The 24,593-nt window shown below is 36.7% G+C and overlaps 1 long non-coding RNA gene across 1 annotated transcript; it reads right to left on the minus strand.

Moving 5' to 3' along the window:
• Positions 1–1,102: 1,102 nt before the first annotated feature.
• Ly49si1l1 (immunoreceptor Ly49si1 like 1) lies at positions 1,103–13,318 on the minus strand. The gene is made up of 3 exons (XR_010066280.1): positions 13,211–13,318; positions 2,449–2,604; positions 1,103–2,369 (listed from the first exon to the last, which is right to left on the minus strand). It is a non-coding gene; the product is annotated as an immunoreceptor Ly49si1 like 1 (long non-coding RNA).
• Positions 13,319–24,593: the final 11,275 nt, after the last annotated feature.

Below are 24,593 nucleotides of genomic sequence, written 5' to 3' on the forward strand. Positions count from 1 at the left end.
AAAAAAGAATTTGGAAATGTTTCTCCCTATATGTTCCAATGTTAGTGGCAGCTGATGGTCACCTGAGTGAATGTAGATTTTTAATATAAGCCTTTATGATTCCCTGAGTTCCCTCTTGTGCCTGTTATAATGTCTGTCTTTTCATCACTGATTTTGTTAACTTGTATCCTCTCAGTTTACTTTGGTTAATATAGCCAAAAGTTTGTTAATCTTGTTAATATTTTCAATGAACCATCTCCAGGACATGTCCCACATCCCACAGTAGCTTACAACACAACTTGAATTGATGGGTTTCAAAAAAAGCAAGAGAAAAGTAAAGAGAGAAGAGAGAGTTGAGTGGATAGGGAGATAGGAGCAAGGATGTAGTCAGATGAAAGGAAATGAATATGATTGAAATACATGGTATGACATTATTATATATCTATTAAAATATTGTTTTAAAAAGAAATTGTAGGTTAATGTTAAAATCTGACATAGCAAAAAGAAGGCAAATACTATGCTGTAATAGAAATAAAACTAATTTACAGTGTAAGATCACTGAGATGGGTAAGAAAGGATTTTGAGAGGAGAAGGAAATTCTCTGTTTGGATTTGATAGAGGATTAGAAGTTTACTTATTGATCAAGAACCATGATTTTCAGCTGGGTATGGTGCAAACATGTTTTGAATCCCAGCATATGGGAGGCAAAGGCACATCTCCATGAATTTGAGAACAGCCTTTTCTATATAGCAAGACACAAGGTGTGTGTGTGTGTGTGTGTGTGTGTGTGTGTGTGTGTGTGTGGTGAATGTTTGTGTGTGTGTGTGTGTTTTTTATACATTTCTCATGAAATATAGTTGGTGTATTATTTTACATACCAAGTCTACCCCCAGAATAAAATTTTCAAAATATAAAGGTAAAAAGTTAAAAACCTTATGCACGCATTTATCTCAGACTTCATGAGGCAGAGGCAAAGGAATCTCTGAATTCTAAGTCTTCCTGTTCAGAGAGAGAGAGAGAGAGAGAGAGAGAGAGAGAGAGAGAGAGACTGACTGACTCAGGGTAGCCCACAGAGGAACTCTCTCCGAACAAACAAAAGAAAAACCCAAACAAACAAACAATAATCACCACCAAATATTAAACATCTGAAAACATAAAAAAATATTAAGGACAGTGGAACACTAAAATGATACCATCACTCAATGAACAGGATCATGAACATTGATAAAATGCCTAGAGTGATATTATCCAGCAGCGGATAGGTACACACATCCTAGATTAGAACAATTTACTCTTACTAATCCTGAGATTAGTCATTTGTGTGTACTTATATAATACAAAGTGTTGCCCTGGAAAATATTGAGGGACATACATGTCTTGATTTTATTTGGTTTGTTTGGTTCTATGGTGTAAGCTCTCCCTTTATTTATTTTTCAGCGATCACTTCATAGCTTCTTAACTGCCAAAGTCACAGTGTAAGCCACTACATCTCACCAACTTCAATTATTACCATCATTTCTACAAGGCCACAACTCATGAGAGATGGATTAAAGTAGGTGGGTGGAATAACTGATGCCTTAGATAAAATATATTCAGCAGTTCCTTGAAATATGTTTGCAAATGTTCAACAAATTTAAAATTATATTTTATCTCCAAAAGCAATGTTCATAACAACTAGAAAAAAATCTAGATGAAAAATTCAAATCCAAACAAAATAGTATCATCTAACATATAAAAAACCAAAACCTACATCTACATTCTATCTCATAATTATACTGTATTTTTAAATTTATTTATTTATTCACTTTACAAATCCCAATGTCAGCACCTCCTGTATGCCCAGAAACTCCTCACAAAGATCCTTCCCGCATTCCATTCTCTCCTTCACTTCTCAGATCCCCTCCTTATCCTTTACACAAAAGTCAAAGGTGGGTTTCTTAAATGAAAATTGACAATTATACCAAGAGGATTTTCAGTTTCTTGTTGGTTTGCTTGTTTGGGGGAGTGGGGTCAGGAAATTTTTTGTTTATTTTTTATGTTTTGTTTTCAAACAGGGTCTCATGTAATCTGAACTGTACTCAAATTCAGGGTGTAGCTATAAATGACCCTTAACTCTTGATCCACCAGGCCAATTTCAAGTAACAGGATTTATTCTAATCATAATGAAATATACAGGTTGGTTATTGGGATTTGATTTAATTGTATAAGAGTTTAAGAAATCAGAAAGTGCAGAGTCCTGGAGACTTTGAAGCAAACCATGTCCGTGCACCAGAGAAAATGTGTCCTGTCTTCACCAGGATGGAAGAAGCCTCTGCTCTGCCATATCAGATTCCAGAGAACATTCCCACACTCTTCCAGCTCATCTCTCTGTTTGCACAGCAGAGTAAATCCTGTGAACAAAACACCTGTTTGAAAGCAGTCACACATTATTAGAGGAAACAAATGAGGATCAGCACATTCCATGTTTACCTTTAACTCTTGTTGGAGAGTCAATGAGGGAACTTATCCAGTCTCTTCTGACAAATACATGGGTAGGGGCTGGAGCACATAGCATTTTCTAGTCTTGTTTTAGACAAGAACATACAGTCTCCATCCTTTACATTGTATTTCTTTAGGTTCAAGGATCTAAAGAACAAAATCAATTGGCAACTGTTTAATTTTGAAAATTCCCTGAAATAAGTCATGTTTTTTAAAATTCTATTTGCAAAAGTATATGGAATATAGAACAACTAATCAAAAGTTCACCACATAAATGTCTTTTCTCTAAGCTCATAAAAGCAAATGGTCTCCTAATCACGCAAAATGTTTCCATCTTATTTCAGACTCCCAATTTTTTGGTAAGCAGGTAAAATTTATTTATTACCAAAGAATTATTTTATGCTAAACTTTCATTCACATTAATATTTTAATCAATAAAAATTCTAGAATAATAGTAAAACAGATGTGGTTGTCACGTAGAATAAGAACTTATATATTTATGTTTAAAAGTGAAAGGGGAGATTTGACATACCATCACATATGATGACTTGTATGTTTTGTGTGAAATTGTTTCCCTTTCTTCCTGCTGACCTCATAATTAATGAAGCTGAGACTTCATGGAAACATGGTAATCTAATGAACTGCCTGTATGCAACACAACTCTGATTTCTGCAGGATGGTACATCAGAGACCACAACTACCCTTCTTTTTAAAAAAATGCAGGTACATAAAATAATATTTTAAAAAACAGAGATAACTACCCCTAAAACAGAAGGACTATGAGTTCTGGAACAGCTTGGGCTATGTGAGAAAACAAGAATTACTTAATAATTAATTATTCGTATTCTCTATTATAAACTAATGGAAATCAGATTTAACCCACCTGAGTTGTTAGCAGGACAACTTAGATGGTCAGGGCAGCACTGAAGCCAGTGCTTCTCCTAAGAAACCTACAAGTTACTAAGTAAAGAATGCACTCAAAACTGAGATTCATAACACTTAAGTCCAGCCAGGTCTACTAAGAAACAATTGTAGTTTCAGTATTTGGAAGATGAAAGTGGAGGATTTAAGATTCAAAGAAAGCCTTTCATACATAGGGAGTTGAGCTTAGTAAGGGTTATAGTGTCTTGGTCATAGAAGGGGAGACAGAACATGAAACCCACTGAAACTACATGGGCTGAGATTTCATTTTTATTTCCTTTTTAATTTTTTCCTTTTATTCTTTCTTTTATTGGATATTTTCTATATTTACATTACAAATACTAATCCCCCTTTCTGGTTTCCCCTCTGGAAACTCCCTATCCAGTCCTTCCACCCCCTCCCTCCATAAGGGTGCCTCTTCACCCACGTAACCACTCCCTCCTGCAGACCAGCCCTGATATTCCCTTGTACTGGAGCATCAAGAGTTCATAAGATCAAGGGCCTCTCCTCCCATTGGTGCCCAAAATATGCAGCTGGAGATATAGGTTGCTCCATGTGTACCCTTTGGTTGGTAGTATGTGCCTGGGAGCTCTGGAATGTCATGCTACTAGATATTGTTGTTCTTCCTATTCGGTTGCAACCTGCTTTGTCTACCTCATTCTTTTCTTTAACTCCTCCATTGGGAAACCTGTCCACAGTCTAATAGTTGGCTGTGAGCATCTGCTTCTGTATATATCCAGCTCTGGCAGAGTCTCTCAAGAGAAAACTATATCAGACTCTTATTAGCATCCACCACTTGGCATCCCCAATAGTGACTGGTTTTGGTGACTGTCATCAGGGAAATGTGAATCAAAAAAATCCTGAGGAACCACCAAAAGAAAATCAATCAAAAAACGGGATCTGGAACTAAACTGATAATTCATAGCACAGAAATCTCAAATTGCTGAAAGGACCTAAAGAAATGCTCAAATTCCTTAGTTATCACTGAAATGCAAATCAACATGACCGTGACTTTCCATCTTATAGTAGTCAGAATGGATAAGATCAAAACATCAGGGGACAATACATGTTGGCTAGGATGTCGAGAAATAGAAACTCTCCTCCATTCCTAGTAGAATTACAAACTGGTACACCAACTCTGGAAGTCAATTTAGAGATTCCTCAGAAAATTAGAAATAGACCTACAAAAAGAGAAGAAATAACACTCTTGGGGATTTACCCAAAAGATTTCCCACTATGCCACATGGCACATGTTCGACTATGTTCATAGCAGCCTTATTTGTATTAGCAAGAATCTGGAAACAACCCAGATGTCCCAGGACAGAAGAATGGATACAGAAACTATGCTACATTTACACAATGGAATACTACTGAGGTATTTAGAATAAGGACATCCTGAGAATTGTAGGCAAATGGAACTAGAAAATATCATTCTGAGTGAAGTAACTCAGACCCAAAGAACATGCATGGTATGTTCTCACTGAGAACAGTATATTAACCAAAAATACCCAAACACAGTTAATAAAATTCAAAAATGTTAACAAACTGAAGGGCCCAAGTGAGGACAACTCAGTCCCACTTCAGAGAGAGGACTACTAGAGGAGGAGAGAGGGAGGGACAGGGGATGTATAAGGACATGGGGTTGGGGGAGAGAAGAACATGATGTGGTATTGTGTGGGAGAAAAGGACTGAAGCCCTGAGGGCCAGCAGAACGAATGATAACTGGAAAACTCAGGTGGAGGGAGGTTGGGAGAAACTTGTAGAATATTCCAGAGAGCTGGAAAGTGAGAGACTATCAGGACTCAAGGGTTACCCTTGAGATAGGCTCTACACTGTGGAAGGGAACTTATAGTGCTAACCTATAACAGAGAGACAACGTATCAAGTGAGGCATAGGGTTGCTATCCCAGAGTCAAATCTCTGACCCTGTCTATAAGAAATTCAGGCATGGAAATGGAGCAGAGCTTGATGAAATGAAGGTCCAGCAACAGGTACTAAGTTGCATCCAGCTCAAAGGGAGGCCCTAAGTCATGACATAATTACCTAATCTATGGGGCATTCACATAAGGTGAACTCTCATGACTCCCCTCTAAAACACCGAAGAAGCTGCTGAAAAAGTCAGATGCAGATATGTGTACCCAACCAATGAACCTCAAAGCTGTTTGGTATAAAAGGAAGAAAAATGTCCTTTGCCATTTTAAGTGAGATTTCAAAAGAACATTTCTTCCCTTTCCACTCCATCACGCTATTTGCATGGTGGCATAAGACCTGTGGTTAAAAACTTATGGGACACAATGAAATCTGTTCTAAGGGGAAAACTCATAACTCTGAGGGCCTGCAGAAAGAAACAGGAGAGAGCATATATGAGCAACTTGACAGCATACCTAAAAGCTCTAGAACAAAAAGAAGCAAACACACCCAGGAGGAGTAGAAAGAAGGAAATAATCAAACTCATAGCTGAAATCAACCAAGTAGAAACAAAAAGGAATATACAAAAAATCAACAGAACCAAAAGCTGGTTCTTTGAGAAAATCAACAAGATAGATAAACCCTTAGCCAGCCTAACCAGAGGATTCAGACAGTGAGTCCAAATTAACCAAATCAGAAAGGAAAAGGGAGAAATAACAACAGAGCCAGAGGAAATTCAAAAAATCATCAGATCCAACTACAAAAGCCTATATTCAACAAAACATGAAAATTTGGAGGAAATGGACAATTTCCTAGACAGATACCAGGTACCCAAGTTAAATCAGGAACAAGTAAACCAGTTAAACAACCCCATAACTCCTAAAGAAACAGAAGCACTCATTAAAAGTATCCTAATAAAAAAGAGCCCAGGTCTAGATGGGTTCAGTGCAGAATTCTATCAGACCTTCATAGAAGAACTCCTACCAATACTATCCTAACTATTCCATGAAATTGAAACAGATGGAGTGCTACCGAATTCCTTCTATGAAGCCACAATTACTCTTATACCTAAACCAAAAAAAGACCAAACAAAGAAAGAGAACTTCAGAATAATTTCTCTTATAAATATAGATGCAAAGATACTCAATAAAATTCTTGCAAACTGAATCCAAGAGCACATCAAAACAATCATCCAACATGATTAAGTAGGCTTCATTCCAGGGATGGAGGGATGGTTTAATATACGGAAAATCATCAACGTAATCCACTATATAACCAAACTGAAAGGTAAAAAACACATGATCATTTTATTAGATGCTGAGAAAGCATTTGAAAAAATTCAACAACCCTTCATGATAAAAGTCCTGGAACCGGGATTCAAGGCCCATACCTGAACACAGTAAAAGCCATATACACAGACCAGTAGCTAATATTAAACTAAATGGAGAGAAACTTTAAGCAAACCCACTAAAATCAGGGACTAGACAAGGCTGCGCACTCTTTCCCTACTTATTCAATATAGATATCCAAGTCCTAGCCAGAGCAATCAGACAACTAAAGGAGATCAAAGGGATACACATTGGAAAAGAAGAAGTCAAAATATCAGTATTTGCAGATGATATGATTGTATTCTTAAGTGATCCCAAAAGTTCCTCCAGAGAACTACTAAACCTGATAAACACCTTCAGCAAAGTGGCTGGGTATAAATTTAACTCAAATAAATCAGTAGCCTTCCTCTACACAAAAGAGAAAGAAGCCGAAAAAGAAATTAAGGAAACGACACCCGTCAAAATAGTCCCAAATGATATGAAATAATTTGGTGTGACTTTAACCAATCAAGTGAAAGATCTGTATGATAAGACCGTCAAGTCTCTGAGGAAAGAAATTGAAGAAGATCTCTGAAAATGGAAAGATATCCCATTCTCATGGATTGGCAGGACAAATACAGTACCAATGGCCATTTTACCAAAAGCAATCTATAGATTCAGTGCAATCACCATCAAAATTCCAACTGAAATCTTCATAGAGTTAGACAGAACAATATGCAAATTCATCTGGAATAACAAAAAACCCATGATACCTAAAACTATCCTCAACAATAAAAGGCCTTTAGGGGGAATCACTATCTCTGAACTCAAACAATAGTACAAAGCAATAGTGATAAAAACTGCATGGTATTTGTGCAGAGACAGACAGATAGACAAGTAGAGTAGAAGTGAAGACCCAGAAATGGACCCACACACCTATGGTCACTTGATTTTTGTCAAAGGAGCCACAATCATCCAATGGAAAAAAAGGCAACATTTTCAACAAATGGTGCTGGTTCAACTGGAAGTCAGCATGTAGAAGAATGCAGATCGATCAATTCTTATCACCCTTAGCAATTAAGTCTAAGTGGATCAAGGATCTCCAGATCAAACCAGATAAACTCAAACTAATAGAAGAAAAGTGTGGAAGAATCTCAAACACATGAGAACTGGTGAAATTTCCTGAATGAACACCAATGGCTTATGCTCTAAGATCAAGAATTGACAAATGGGATTTCATAAAACTTCAAAGTTTCTTTAAGGCAAAGGACACTGTTGTTAGAAAAAATGGCAAACAATAAATTGGGAAAAGATCTTTACCAATCCTACAACTGATAGAGGAATTATATCCAAAATATACAATGAATTCAAGAAGTTAGACTGCAGGGAGACAAATAACCCTATCAAAAAATGTGATTCAGAGCTAAACAAAGAATTCACAGCTGAGGAATGCCGAATGGTTGAGAAACACCTAAAAATGTTCAACATTTTAGTAATAAGGAAAATGCAAATCTAAACAACCCTGAGATTGAACATCACACCTGTGAGAATAGCTAAGATCAAAAACTCAGGTGACAGCAAATGCTGGCAAGGATGTTGTGAAAGAGGAACATTCCTCCATTGTTGGTTGGATTGCAGACTGGTATAGCCATCCTGGAAATCAGTCTGGAGGTTCCTCAGAAAATTTGACATTGAACTACCTGAGGACCCAGCTATACCTCTCTTGGGCATATACCCCAAGGTGCCCCAACATATAACAAAGACACGTGCTCCACTATGTTCATAGCAGCCTTATTTATAATAGCCGTAAGATGGAAAGAACTCAACAGAAGAATGGATATAGAAAATGTGGTACATCTACAGAATGGAATGCTACTCAGCTATCAAAAACAACGACTTTACGAAATTCATAGACAAATGCAGGGAACTGGAGAATGTCATCCTGAGTGAGATAACCCCATCACAGACAGACACACATGGTATGCACTCATTGATAAGTGGATATTATCCCAAATGCTCAAATTACCCTTGATGCAAAGAAAACATGAAACTCAAGAAGGATGACTAAAATGAGAATGTTTCACTCCTTCTTTAAAAGGGGAACAATTATAACCATGGGAGGGAATAGGGAGGCAAAGAGTAGAACAGAGGCAAATGGAACACACATTCAAAGCCTGCCACACATGTGGCCCATAGATATAAAACCACCAAACTAGATAAGATGGATGAAGCAAAGAATTGCAGGCTGTCAGGAATTGGATCTAGATCTCTCCTGAGAGACACAGCCAGAATACAGCAAATTCATAGGTGAATACCAGCAGCAAACCTCTGAACTGAGAATGGGACCCTGGTTGAAGGAATCAGAGAAAGGACTGAAAGAGCTTGAAGGGGCTCGAGACCCCATATGAACAACAATGCCAACCAACGAGAGCTTCCAGGGATTAAGCCACTACCCAAAGACTATACATGGACTGACCCTGGGCTCCTACCGCATAGGTAGCAATGAATAGCATAGTAAGAGCACCAGTTGAAGGGGAAGCACTTGTCCTGCCAAGACTGAACCGTCAGTGTATGTGATTGTTGAGGGGAGAGTGGTAATGGGGGGGGGAGGATGGGTAGGTGAACAGCCACAAACAAGGGGAGGAGTAGGAGTTAGGGGTATGTTGGAAATATCCAATTTAATAAAAGTGGAGGGAAAAAAATAAAAAAGACCTGTGGTTAAAATATTCAGTCACTATGTAGTCCCAAATCATTACAGGAAATTAACAAGTTTAACAAAATGTTCCACTTTTATCTTTCCTTCCCTTCTCTTAGAAATTCTGAGAAAAGCAATACTCTCTTTGCACAGATATGGAGTGCTTTTACCACAGTCATCATTATCTATATTTGTGACACTGAAAATATACAGCCTCTTAGATAATAATTCCATTACAGATAAATCAATAGTAGACAAAAAGTAAAATGGGCAGTTATTTAAGTTTAAAGCATATTGATTTAAGCCAAGGTTTTTGAAAACAAGGTTTATTATCCAAAGTATACAAAATATGGACTTAATAAAAAGTTGATCAATAAAACTGTTAATTTTCACTGAACTCATAAAAAAAATTCTTGGGCCAGTAACATTTCCACACAAACCGACAGCCTGAGTTCATACTTCACACCCCACAAAGTAGGAGAAAAATAACTTAAACGGTGTATTAAGTGGCACAACTACATTCTTAGGGTAACATACATTCAAATGTAGACTGAAATATATAACGTTGTTATGACACCCTGAAAAGTGAGGCAGGCCACTCACCTTATCATTTGGGTGGCTAAATTAGGAGGATTTAAGCCCAAGTTACACATGGCTATAGAAAAAGTTCTTAGAAAGTTCTCCTTTCAGCATGCACTTATAGGCTTCATCAATATTGTCTAGTTTTAGTGGTTATATGTACATATATATATATATATATATATATATATATATATCCATACACACACACACACACACATATATATATATGTATATGTATATATATATATATATGTATATGTATATATATATATGCTGAATTCCCCGGTGAGGCTGTCTCGGGAATAACCAAATATAGCCAAATAGACATTTCTTGAGACTTTGCTCCAACATTTGTTTCTATGTATAGTCCTATGTATATTTTTGTACTCCCTTTTTTAGAAGGAGTGAAGCATCCACAATTTGGTCATCTTTTTTCTTTTGCTTCATGTGGACTATGGATTGTATCTTGGATAATTAGAGCTTTTAGCTAATACCTACTTATTTTATTTGGAAACCATGTGTATTTTTTTCTTTTTTTTGTGATTGGGTCACCGCACTCGCGATGATATTTTCTAGTTCCATCCATTTACCTATGCATTTTATGAAGTCATTGTTTTTGGTAGTGGAGTAGTACTCGATTATATATATGAGCCATATTTTCAGTATCCATATTTCTTTTAAGGGACAACTGGATTATTTTGAGCTTCTGGTGTTTATAAATAAGCCTGCTAAAAACATGGTGGAGCAACTTATATTTTGGAACAACTTTTGGGTATATGTCCAGGAGTGCTATAGCTGAGTCTTCAGGTAGAACTTTTTCCATTTTCTGAGGAACTGCAACCTTGATTTGCAAAGGGGTTTTACCAGCCTGCAGTCCTACTAGAAATGGAGGACTTTTCCACTTTCTGCACATCCTCATCAGCATCTGCTGTCAAATTTGTTTTTGATCTTAGCCATTGTAATTGGTATGAGGTGGAAACCCAGGATAATTTGATTTGCTGTCCCCAGTGACTAAGGATGTTGAACATTATTTAGGAACTTTCTGATTATGCAAGATTCCTTACATGAGAATTCTTTGTTTAGCTCCGAGTCCCATTTCCATATGGTTATTAGGCTCCCTGCAGTCTAACTTTTGAGGTTTCTGTAAATTTTAGATATTAGCCCTCTATCTATTCTAGGCTTGGTAAAGATGTTTTACAATCTATAAGTTGTGATTTTGTCAAAATTATGGTATTCCAACTTCTAACCAGAGCAATTAGACAACAAAGAAAATCAAGGAAATAAAAACTGAAAAGGAGGAAGTCAAAATATCACTCTTTGCAGATAATATGATAGTTTACATAAGACACCACAATAATGCTACCAAAGAACTCCTACAGTTGTTGAAGAACTTCTGCAAAGTGCCTAGATATAAATTGACTCTAACAAATCAGCTTCCCCCTACTGAAAGGATAAATGGGCAGACAATAAAATTATGGAAGCAACATCTTTCACAATAGTCACTAATGATATAATATAAATTCTATCAAATTAATAGGCTTCCTAAACTGAAAGAATATATAGACTGTGAAAAATATGAAAACAACACCCTACACAATAATTTCAGATATTATGAAAAAACTTTGCTATGAATCTAACCAGGTAAGTGAAAGAGTTGTATGACAAGTACTTCAAGTCTCTGAAGAAAGGAATTGAAGAATTCCTCAGAAGATAGAACAGTCTCCCATGCTGATGCATCAGCAGGTTTGACATAATAAAAATAGCCACCTTACCAAAAGAAATCTAAAACCAAAATATTCAGTGAAATCCTCATCAAAATTCTAATAAAATTCTTCACAGAGGTATTATGAAAAATTCTCAAATTCATTTGGAATTTTAAAAGAAAGGTAGCAAAAATTATTCCCACTAATCAAAGAAGTTCTGGGGTGATCACCATTTCAGACCTCAAGCTGTTCTACAGAACAATAGTGATAAAAAAAGCTAAATGGCATAGTATTTGTGCAGAGAAATGCACATAGATCAATGGAATAGAATTAAAGAACCAGAAATAAACCACAGCGTATGGTCACTTCAATGTTCACAAAGAAGTTAAAACCATTCAGTGAAAAAGGCAGCATTTTCAACAAATGGTGCTGGGTTAACTGGAGGGTCACCATGTAGAAGAATTCAAATTGATTCATTCTATTTTCCTTTTCCAAAGATCAAGTCCACGTTGATCAAGGTCTTCTACATAATAAAAAGATATGCTAAATATAATAGAAGGAAATGTAGACAAGATCCTGAAACACCTGGGCAGGTAACAAATTTTGCTGAAAAGAACACCAATAACTCATGCTATATGATGAACAATCAACAAATGGGAACCCATAAAGCTAAATGCTTCTCTAAGGCAGAGAACCTTGTCTACATAGCAGGCTATAGTCCATGTAGAGTGGCAGAATTTATCACAGGGCATAGGAGAAGTGTATATGTCCTGAGCCCTAAAGGAGACATCTGTGTCAACTTCTTTGCCTCCACATAACCAGCAAATTTCAGAGGAGAGCAGAGAAGAGGACACAGAAAAAATATAAGAGCAAGACAAGGGGTAAAGCTCTGTGAAATTCAAGCTTCTGAACAAGAAGAAATTTCTGCAAATTTATTTCTTCCCAAGAATCCACTATTCTTAGGTGACAGCTGCAGGCAAAAAAGAGATAATGCTTTATTGAGTGGTTGGCCACCGGTATGTTTCCTTGTTCCAGTGGAGTGCATACAGCTATGCACTTATAGACAGTTATGAAGATATAAGTGAATATAATGCATGTTTGAGCTTTTAGAGGGGGTAGGGTTTGATATGTTCATATATTTTTGGAAGTAAATATGATATTCAATAAAAATACATATTACTAACAAAGATAGTCATGGACGAGTTTTCTAACAAATTATAATTAATCAAACTACTCAGGATTTTCTAAACACCGTAAGTGAATGGCAGGCACATGTATATATAATATAAGCTGAAAACAAAAAGAAATGTTACATGAATGTCTGAATGACTCAGGTGCAATGTATCTGTCATGATCATTTGGTCACTCCACACTATTTTAAGTTATTGACTTTCTAGAGCCTTTCTTATATTACAAGAAACAGTTCTGAGACGTATGCAGTTTTAAGCGACTTTTGGTCAGTTCTGTGAACATACAACTTGCCTCTGCAACACTTTCTCAGAGACTGCCTTATGCTACATGTCCTTAACTATAAGCTCAGAGAATATGAGGAAAGGCATGTGAAATGAGAAAAAAGCCTTTGCACACAAACCTCCCAGTACCTACACCAGTCTTAGTCTTAAGAGTTTAGAAACTCACAATTCAGATTGGCCATTGTCAATCCATGACCATTCCTTTTCTGTTTTATTATATGACAATCCAATCCAGTACTGGTATGAAAGAACCTGGAGCCGAAGGAACTTCTGTAAAAGAAACAACATGCCCTATGATGAGTTTTCTGTAGGTCTGATGAAAGAACAAGGAAGAAAATTTCCCAACATTCCAGTATCATTCTGTGCTGTCCTGTTCTCTCATTCATCAGTCACACCATATTCATTTTGGAAAGGACTTCCTACAATAGCACATTTAAATCAAAACTAAGTCAGTTCCATAAGTTATTTAAAATAAAACCTTCAAGTGTCCTGAGATATTAAGATCATGACATGCTGTGTGAGTATGTTTCTTAGACCACAACTCACTAAGTAACCATGACTGGACTATAAGTCACAATCTTCCTATTTAACACTGATTTAATGCTATTTCTTGATTTAGCATTTTTGGACTGATGTATCAATTTCTTTCAGTGCTTTATCTATGCCTGAGCTAAATAGGAAATTCTTAATGTAGGAATCTTGAGTGGTCATGAAGCACATAAATGTATGTTCAATGTCTTCAGCAACCAGAGAAATCCAAATCAGAACAACTCTGAGACCTGACTTTACACCAGTAGGCATGGTTAATATTAAAATCTCAAGTGATAGCACATGCTAAGAAGGTTATGGAGTAAGGAGAACACTCCTCCAGTGTTGGCAGGAGTGGAAACTTGCAAAATGTCTTTAGAAATAAATTTGGAGGTTTACCAGAAAAGTGGTAATAGTTCTAATTCAATTACAAGCTATACCACTCCTAGACATATACCCAAAAAGTGCTCAATCATTCCACAAAGACACTTGCTCAATTATGTTCATAGCAATTTTTTCATAATATCCAGAATCTGAAAACTTCTTAGATGTCCCTCCATTGAACAATTAATAAAATATTTGGAATATCTGCACAATGGAATAGTAGTCATCTATGAATTGCAAAGACATCTGTTTTACAGACAAATGGATGGAACTGAGGTTGCCAAGTCCCACAAAGACATTTTTGGTATGTTTTAACTTATGAGTGGACATTAGTCATAAAATAGAGACCACAAGACCCCATAACATAGACCCAAGTTGTCTGGATAGAAAGAGGGGCAAAAGCAAGAATTCTTGATTTTCACTTGGAAAGGGGAATGGAATGGTTATGGAAGGCAATTGGAGGCAGGGAACTGAGTAGAAGAGGGTTTCATGAGGGTTGTGGAGTTGCAACTTCACGTGTGGGGTATGACCTGATTGTCATGAGAAACAATGGAATTCTGCAATTGCTGAGGATGTCAGTAGGGACCATCTTCTGGAATGTGGTGATCAGTGATAGGAGAGGCACACAATAATCAGTAGGGGTGTTCTTAGCTGAGACACTTATGTAGACTGGTGAGACAGCCTCCTGTGTCCAGGAAAGAATCCCTTGGGAGCAATAGCAACATCAACAAACTGACAAAACTTTTGAAAGAAACTCAACCTGTCTATATGAAATGCAGGATTTGGAAATGGAGTAAGACTGAGGGAACAGGAAACATAACTGGCTCAAATTGATACCCATCCTGTGGAAAAGCATCAGTCCATGATCCCATTAATGATACTCAGTTATGCTTGCAAACAGGAGTCTAGCATGTTGACCTCTGTGAGCCTCTACCAAGCAGCTTAATCATACATGCACAGTAACCCAAAGCCAAACCTTGATTGGAGTTTGGGGACTCTTATGGAAGAATAGTAGGATGTATTGTGATCCCTTAGGGGATAGGAGCTCCACATGTAGACCAAGAGTAACACTAACTTGGACCCTTGGGGATCTCAGAGACAGACCACTAAACAAAGAACATATGTAGAGCTGGACCTTTGCTTCCCAGCATTTATGCAGATTTGTCTTCCTTTGGTATCTGAACAATTGCAGCAGACAAAAGTTGTTGCCTGTACCTGAGTTATATTCTAACTGAGCTGCCTTGTCTGGCCTCACTGGAAGAGGATGCACCTAGCCTCATGGAATTGAGGGGCTACTGGTGCCTGGGGCTCCTCACAGAGATCTATTGCCTGGCTATGTTCATGGGTTTGGACCAAGAAGGGAGAGAACTCAGGTTTGGGGAGGGAATAGCTTTCGGTACCCCGTCTGCCAGTCGTTCTCCTTTTTGATGCTCAGGTCAGGCTGATCCAGGAGTGGACTGACTAGCTAGAGAAGGATGCAGGAGGGCTCTGGTGGCAATTTTGGGAGAGCAGATCTCTTCCCCAATCGGCATTGTTACAGCTCTTATGACAGAAGCTCTCAAACTATAGAATAATTCCTGCATACTTTTAATCCTTAACATGATTCTTAAATACAGTTTTTGTATGTGTCAGTGTGTGACAGCAGGTACTTCCTATTGGTTTCTCCTGAGAGTTTTGGAAGACCTCGACTACATATTCAGGGACATGGTACTATTTCTATGACTGATCTGTCTTGAACGTATGTGACCTGTGGTCATGTCCTTACCTATGGAGTAGGGGCTTGGAGCATTGCCCTATGTGAGTGGTCTATCTCAAATCTCTCTATAGGGGTCAGTGGGGGAGCTGCAGCTAGTGAGGCCTTGATCTGGTCCATTTAGGCTTTCCAAGGATTTGATCTATCTCGAACAGAAATCAGGGTACCTTTCATAGCCCGCTGCCCAACATGCTGTCTCGATGTGCCAGGGTTTGAAAAAACAAGGGAGCAAAATATTTTTGCTCCCTCTCCTGCTCCTCTCCTGCTGCTGCTGCTGCTGCTGCTGCTGCTGCTGCTGCTGCTGCTGCTGCTGCTACTCCTGCTGCTGCTGTAGCTACACTACTACAACTACTACTACTACTACTACTACTAGTACTAGTACTATTACTACCACTACTAGTAGCAGTACTATTCCTATGGAAAAATAATAAAAATTTTAAATTAATGCTTACAGTTAAGTGTATCAAATGGATTTAAACATACTTCAATGTTATTATTTTAACATGAATTAAATTGATATATAAATATAATATTGTGTCATAAATAACAATGATTTCAAGGTGAGTCTGCCAGTATTTCTCTAGAACAATATAGTCTTCAATGAGACTTCATTAGTAATGATTAAAACAGGAAATGTCAGATATGGGAATTATAAAACATAAGAATACTGTTCAGTAATGGAATGGACAGTCTTAGTGAAAATCACCATGGACCTAAGTGGTAAACCACTTAATTACACATTTTTCATATCATCTCATATTATAGACAGGCAGAGAGGTTAGTTACTTTCCCTGTTGTCATCTGATTTCTCATCTCAGGAAGTCACACTTCCATTTCCAAAGAGCAAACATTAGACAGACGGAGTTTATTTAGAACTCTATGAAGAAAAATAACTCTCAGCCAGATGATGTGCTGTCCCAAAGCTTTAAACTTAATCAGGAAAAGGCATGCTTTCTGAGGGACTCTCTTATAGGCTTCTGAGAAAGGGAGTAGACTGAAGGACACAAGTGTATCTGTAGTAATGAGACTCTCCTAGCAGACACTTGTTTCAAAGTTTTGTTTATATTACAGAAAAATCATATACATATAAAATATGGATTTAATATCTCATTATTCAGGGCTAGAGACAAAATCTAACAGAATAAAGGGGCAAGTGTCTGCAGTACCAGTTCATCCTCATCATCTATCTTCAGAAGGAAAAAGCTGGAATCCTGGCAGGTTTGTTTACATCCATTCCATGCTTTTGTGTCCAGGATGAAATAATAACATTTTATACCATAGCAGAACCAGTATATTTCAAAATTTTGGCCTGTGAAAGTGAAGTTAAAAGGTTAAATTTATTATATTCTTGTGTTGTGTTATCAGAACACAATATAAATTAATGTTGTGTTGAAAGAAAGAAAGAATATAGAAAGAAAGAAAGAAAGAAAGAAAGAAGGAAAGAAGGAAAGAAAGAGAGAAAGAAAAAAAGAAAGAAAGAGGGGGTGGGATAAAATCTCCTAGGTTTCAGAAAATGAGATTCTATAATGCCCAGAGACCCCTGCACATTTATGAGTACTGTAACATTGTTAATAACACTAGAGATATAGAAACATTTCCTGTGTCAATCATGTATGAGTCAGTAGAGAAAAGAATACTAATAATCCTTTAAAGGGAAATGCATTGGCTGGTCATGATAACATGCCTATAACCTGAGTACTCCAAAGAGAGAGGTACAGGAAGATAACTATTAGTTTGGGGTCATCCTAGGTTAAGTAATGACTTCCAGGCGAACATTGGATACACTTTGAGTTCCAAGTCTACCTTGTCTACACAATGATGTCATGTCTCACATGAAACCCACGAGAGAGATGCTGGCCTATGTGACAAAATGGTTGAATTTGAAGATGGTGAATAAGGAGAAACACACTATGGTCTAGGACCATAATTAAGATTCTAACCAGATTAGGTTTTTAAATCAGCCCAGTTCTATGAAACAGAGGCTTATAAGTTAACAGGAGCTGGAGGGCAGGAAATGAGCACTTGCTGTTCAGAGCCAGTTAAACTGATGAAAGAATTCTAGATCTGCTGTAGTGCATTGTGTCCATACTGGTCCACTCAGTAGTGTGAACTTAGCATTGTGCCATGTCATTGTTCAATTCTCTTACCTTGAGAGAAATGAGAGACATACAAGGGAGGTTTTGATGTTGATAGTCTGTTCTCATAATTATGTTGATAAATGGTAATTCCATGCCCAGGGGGCAGTAGAAGTTTCAATGATACTCTGACTTGTAGAAACTATAAAACTATGCTAACTCAAACAAAGATTTCTGGGTTGCTGGTGCCTACATGAAATAAGAAATCCTCAAATGATTAACCAAGGCATCACCAGCATCTTAAGCTGGAGGTTAGACATCAAACCTTCCGTGAAAGAAACAATAGATGATAATAAACTTCTGTATTCATGGTCCTCCCTCACTACATACCTGTGTGCTGAGAGGAAGGTAAAACAGTCTTAGTTTCACTGTACCATCTTGTCTGTTCTCTGTTTAGAGATTGCAGGAGATCATTGCCTTGACTACAGTTTATAGACATATTTCTTAGCATTTCTTCCTTTAAATAGATGTTACTTTGCATGGTGCTGAAGTTATTGATAAGGCTTAGAGTTTCCTCCGGCAGTTCACGTTTTTCATGAGTATACTGAAAAACTAGATTAGTCACAAATAAATTTCTAAGTATTCTACTAATTCTAAACCCACCATGAACATTTGAATTAAAAAAAAACTATTAGGATGTGGGAAAACTGTTATAAGATCATATGGCATCCAAAATATCATCATATAACCTTATGTTTTAGCACAGGATGGAAGTTATTTTTTCTGTAAATGTGAAGGATTGCAATAAATTTTAAACTTACTGTCTCTATACAGATGAAGTCTTTTTACTTAACCATGACCTCAAATGCATTAAAGAAAAAGGAAAAGAATGCCATAAGTTCTTTGCAAAGCTGTATCTTACAATACATTTATGTAATATTCACAGTCCCCTGAGCTCAGAATGTACACTACCACCAAGTCCTCAAAAGGAGCATGACCACGAGTGAGAAAGAGCAGGTCAACTCCTAAGAGCCCCAGAGCTAACAGATTAGCATGAATAAGGACAGAACACTGCAGAGGGTAAGGAAAAGTTATTAAAGTCCATAGTTTCTGATTTATCTCCTGATTATAGGCTACAAAATGGACAGAGTATTTAACTGCATCATCCGTTTCCAAAACTATGTTTTAGGTAGAAGTTCAAATAATATGTATCTCAATTACTCACTCTTTGTCACGAACATTGCAACAGCTACCAGCCGAAGGGAACAGAGGATTACAAGAGCTACCACAGCGATCTGCCAGGGGACTGATCTCTCTTAAATCAACAAAACAAAACAAGAAAAACAACACCATGAAAACAGCACATCTCAATACTAATCAAATTTTGTATAGCAGAGAAACATGGGGAAATCATATATAAGTTGATGGTACAGAGTGAAAAGTGCCTTGAAAATTGGGGAATGCTACCTAAAATACTCCCAATGAAGAAATCCTTCATGTGTGAAGTTTTACAAAATTCTGAACTCATTTCTGCTTTAGCCTTGTATTGTGAATAGTCTGATCTCAGACTAGAAGTAGTTGGATGACAGGCATGTGTCCTCACCCATTTCTGTAGGACCAAAAGTGCATTCAAGAGACGGCATTGGTGGTATAGGTACAATGTAAGTACAAGATAACAAACTAGAGCATAGGGTCCACCAAGAAAGATAACTGAAGATGGAGAAGAATGAAAGATGGATGGATGTTCTTGAGAACTATTAAGGAACCACAGCTGGTCTAGAATTGATCTGTATAAATCCTGGAAAGGGCCTATACTTAAACTACTTCTTTTTCCCTGTAAGTTTGATTTTGCTCTATATTATACTAAATATTCTTCAGTATCTAAGGTATTTGGAATCTGAAACTTATGCTTCCGATTATTACTACATCAAAGAAGAACACAAGCTTGGCTTGGAACACAGCCATGACAGTATGTATAGAACAACTAAAAAGGAAATAGAGAAGAAAAGTAAAGGTGATACTTCTTCATTTTCATTAATAAATGATTCTTTGACATTATCAGGAACTCATAATAGGGTGTAGTTATTCCCACACCCCCTAATCCTCTCATCCCCTCTTCCTTCATCTGCAATTTTATTTCCATTTGGACTTCATCCTCTGATGGACAACTTTTGTTGCCTGTTACATTAGATTTTGGAGATATTTATAACAATTAAAACACTTTCCTAGAGAATGAAAATATTATTTATAATGTATAAGCTTCATTTCTGTAGGATACTGTTTCTCTACAAAATAGTCTTTTATCAGACTCTGGCTTGTGAATTTAAAAGTTTTCAGTATTTTTCTTGACCTGACCAAATAAAAAACCAAAAATGTCCTTATGGTTTATTACATCTTTTTAATTTTAATTTTTATTGGCGATTTCATGTATTTTCATTTCAGATGTTATCCTCTTTCCAGGTTCCTTCTCTCTCATTCCACCTTCCCATTCTATGTGGATGCTTTTCCTCCCAACCACCCATTCCAACCTTATCACCCTGGCATTGCACTACTCTGGAGAAATGTGCCTTCACAGTACCAAGGGCTTCTCCTCCTCTTGATGCCAGACAATGTCAGACTCTGCTATATATACAGCTAAAGCCATGGGTCCCTCCTTGTGTACTGTTGGTTGGTGTTTTAGTCCCTGGAAGATCTGAGGTGGTTGATATTGTTGTTATTCCTATTGGGTTACAAACCCATTCAACTCCTTCAGTCCTTTTTCTACTTCCTCCATTGGGGTTCCCATGCTCAGTTTGATGATTAGCTGCAAGCATCCTGGTCTCTATCATTAAAGCTCTGGCAGGCCCTGTAGGAAACATCCACATCAGGCTCCTCTCAACAAGCACTTCATGGCATCAGCAATATTGACTGGGTTTGGTAGTTGCATATGGGATTTTTCCCCATGTAGTGGAATCTCTCAATGTCCTTTCCTTTGGGCTCTGCCTCACTCTTTTTCGCTGTATTTCCTCATGTGTGAATTTTGTTCTGGCTTCTAAGAAGGACTGAAAATGTAAATTTCAGTCTGTCTTCTCACTTCTTGATTCTCAAGATTTCTTTCCCTACATTTTCCCATTGTTTTATTCTCCCCATCAGATTTATTCAGTAACTGAATAAAAGCTAAAGAGTAGAAGTAGTTTATCATTCTTCCTTTTTTAGTTTTAAAACTTGATTGCTTTATTTTTTACATTTTGTTTTAAACAATTTTGTACTTAATTATCCTCCAACTAATACTCCCAGTTCCCTTCTAGTCTTGTGCAAAACCAACCCCAGATAAAGTGGAACATGGTAGTTTTCAATAGAATCCAGTAAGGTATTTTTAAACTGTTGAAAGTTTAAAATGCATAAAAGCAATTGATTTTAGACACTAAAATATCTTACCTCTGTGGCCAGCTGCTCTGGCCCTTTGAGTCTCCTCAGGCCTCACTTGGTTCTGCAAACCTGAACATTTTTGAAATCTCACATTTGAGTAAGACACCTCCTGCTCACTCATTTTTTGAGTGATGTATGAAGTTTGTTTTCAGTTAAAGTTGGGCCTTCAATGATTTCTAGAAAAAATGTTGAAATACACATTTTAGGAAAGTACCTAGATCTGATGATACAGAGGACTAAGAAAGGGTAGGGTCTGATTGATTTACTTAATGATCCAAACACCCTGACATGGAATGACCCTTATTTCCATTAGAGGTATTAACCCTTTGCAGATTTCTGTTAAATTAGTTTATTTCTAGTGGCTCCAGCAAATTTTGTTAAGAAAAATATAAAGAATTAAAAATTTACTAACTCATTATACTATTGGTACAGCAATGGTTCTAAATATTCAGCCTATAAACATGTTAGGTAAAATAGGCTTCACTGAAAATCATTAAAAATTAAAAAACAAAGTGTCAAAGTAGGCAGGACTCAAATCATTAGGATTAAATAAAAATGTTGCTTTAAAATTATTTACACGTTTCTATAAACACATGAATAGTAAATGTTCTTTCAGTATTTTTATTGATACATGGATCTCAGAGTTTCTCAGGCACAACCTTCAAAATAATATTTGAAAGTTAATACTGCACATAATATAAGATATATAAATATCTCTTGAATTGAATCCTCAATTAACTGAGATGTACATCTTCCCCATCTAACCACAATTTGCATATTCTTCTCTATGCTTGAACCTGGTTAATCAATTCAACCAGAAAGGTTTCTACTGAGAGTAATAATCCAGATCCAGAAAGACATACCTAAATATTGTATCTCCTCTGAGGCTCCTAGCTCAAAGTCTTCAGAAATCCTATGTTACCTTTAGTAACTGCAGCAACAAGAAAAGTAAAAAGGAGACATCACTGAATGGGATGTGGGAGCAAAAGAGAGAGGTAAAGGGGAAACAATTTGAACTTTTAATTTCAAATCATTCCATGTGCACACCCATCTACATGTAATATACTCACACATGGTATGATATTGCAAGATGAAGCTATATGAAAATAAATTTTGTTACTATGCAGCATACATGAAATAGTACCCATGAAGAAAACAATCTAATAATAGATATCAATTTGCTAGTAAATAGTAAGTACTGTTAACTGACCTTACCTTACATTAATAACTGAGATGTGAGCCAGCAGATAATAAAGACCACATGCTGCACATAATACAACACTCTTAAATTGTTTTTAATTTGCGAAGTTTTCCCAGGTTATCTACCTTTATTCCTTATTTATGGTAAAAAAATAATCATTTCATTAAACAATTCAAAATTGTTGTTTATTATTGTAGAGCTGGTTGAACCAAGGTTCATCTGTCCAGAAGACAACTTTACAAAGTTAGTTCTCTCACTCCAACTACACGTGAGTTCCAAGGATCAAACATAGGTATTAGATCAGGGTTATATAGCAAGTACCTTTACAAACTGATCTATCTTACCTGGTTCCTCTTGTGATGTTTGTCAGATTGAAAATATTTAAACATTTGATGCATTTGAAGAGTAAAGTCCTCCAGAGATCCCTCTACCTTAATTTCTTAGCACACAACAAAATTCACTGCATTCAGTGAAAGAAAATAACCAGTGCAGAATAGCAGTTTTCACATGCTTCCAGAGTTAACCTGATCTAACACAACCAACAGGGCTTCCCCATCAATACCCATTTCATGTCAAGTCATGTGAAATTCTAAATTAAACATTTGATGATTTGATAGAAAAACAATAAAAGCAGGCATTTTTACCTCTGTATCTACACTGAAATGATTCTGTTACAGGGAATTGATCTCCCAGTTGGAGGAAGAGTTGACCTTTCTTCATCTGTATCCCCAAGAGGCTCTGAGATGAAAGGCAAAACTAACTTTCCTCAAGTGATACTCAACCTCATGACTTTATGCCACTCCTCTTGACCAAAGCGAAAAGAGGAAATTGCTTAATGAAAGCTGACTCTGAGAGCAAAGGAAAGAAGCAACTTACTGTGCTAGATGCTGCAAAATAAATGTCTTTAATTTACATTCGAAGACTGAGAAGATGTAAACTGCAGAGAAAGAAAAACCAGTGTCCTTAACAAAACAATTAGGAAAAAAGGAACTGAACCTGTTCTGTGCCTAGATTTCAAATGGGCCGTTGTGAGTTTTGTCTTACATTACTACTTTTAAAGTTACTTCTTCCTTTTGAATTATGCTAATATCAGCTTAAAGTATAGATTAGGAGTGCCATTAAAGCTCTCATGTTTCCACTGGTAATGACTTTCTTTACACTCTTCTACCTTTTTAAACATTGATATTTACTGTGAACATTGTCATTCCACATGTTATGATTTAACTGCTGATATGTTCATGGTGATGGGAAATCTAAGTCAATGAGCATGCTCATTATATACTCTTTCCCTGAGATACAATTTGTTCTTGTAGGCTTTTTTTTGTTGGATATTTTGTTGTTATTTTGATATACTTGCCAAATCTTACTATGTACACAGGCTGATCTCATACTCATAGACCTCTGTTCTCACTCTTTATTCTCTTAGAATTATAGCAGTATACCACTACACTAATTTATGCGATGTTTGTGTTAGATATTTCCTAATAAATTATAAGCAGTTCTGCATTTTATAAATATTGATCTCAAGTACCCAATCAATTATATACAGTATAAATTAAAAAAGATAATCCTGAGATGCTGAACATCCTAATTTTTTTGTAGTGTTTTTTGCTGTTTAAGAATTTCATGGGGTATACTTTAGAATATAATAAAAAAGCCATTTTATTCATGAAGTCATAGAATTTCAGATAATACACCTTTGTGAAACTCTAATATCTATCATCCAGTTAATTTATAGTCTATGACTTTGCATGAACAAATTCACAATTGATTTTTTTAGATATGAGATTAGGTAACTTTTCCTTGTACGAGTTTTGGTCATGAATTGTGAAGAGAATTCTTGGAAACAAGCTGTTTCAGTAAAGACTCATTTAAACAATAGAGATGTAGCGACTGGGTAATGGTGTGTGTCTAGCCTTTAGACTCCAGAAGCTTATCTAAGACACAAAAGCAGTTAAATTTTCTACCTTGTCATACCCCAAAGTGCAGGTGTTTAAAGGTCAGGACAAGGAAGGTATATGAGCAAAAGTGAGAAGCTGTCACATCTACATCCCTGAGCAGTTCCTGTTTTAGAAAACCCACATCACCCCGGCAATTCTGAAAGGTTTATTGCCTAGTGACCAAAGAAGTCATAATGGCACCAAGACCTTCTTGCTTTCTTATCTCTGCTGAGGGGGTGCTTTTTTAACATGAGGCTAAA

Source organism: Rattus norvegicus, chromosome 4, assembly GCF_036323735.1.
Source record: "Rattus norvegicus strain BN/NHsdMcwi chromosome 4, GRCr8, whole genome shotgun sequence".
Taxonomy (NCBI): Eukaryota; Metazoa; Chordata; class Mammalia; order Rodentia; family Muridae; genus Rattus; species Rattus norvegicus.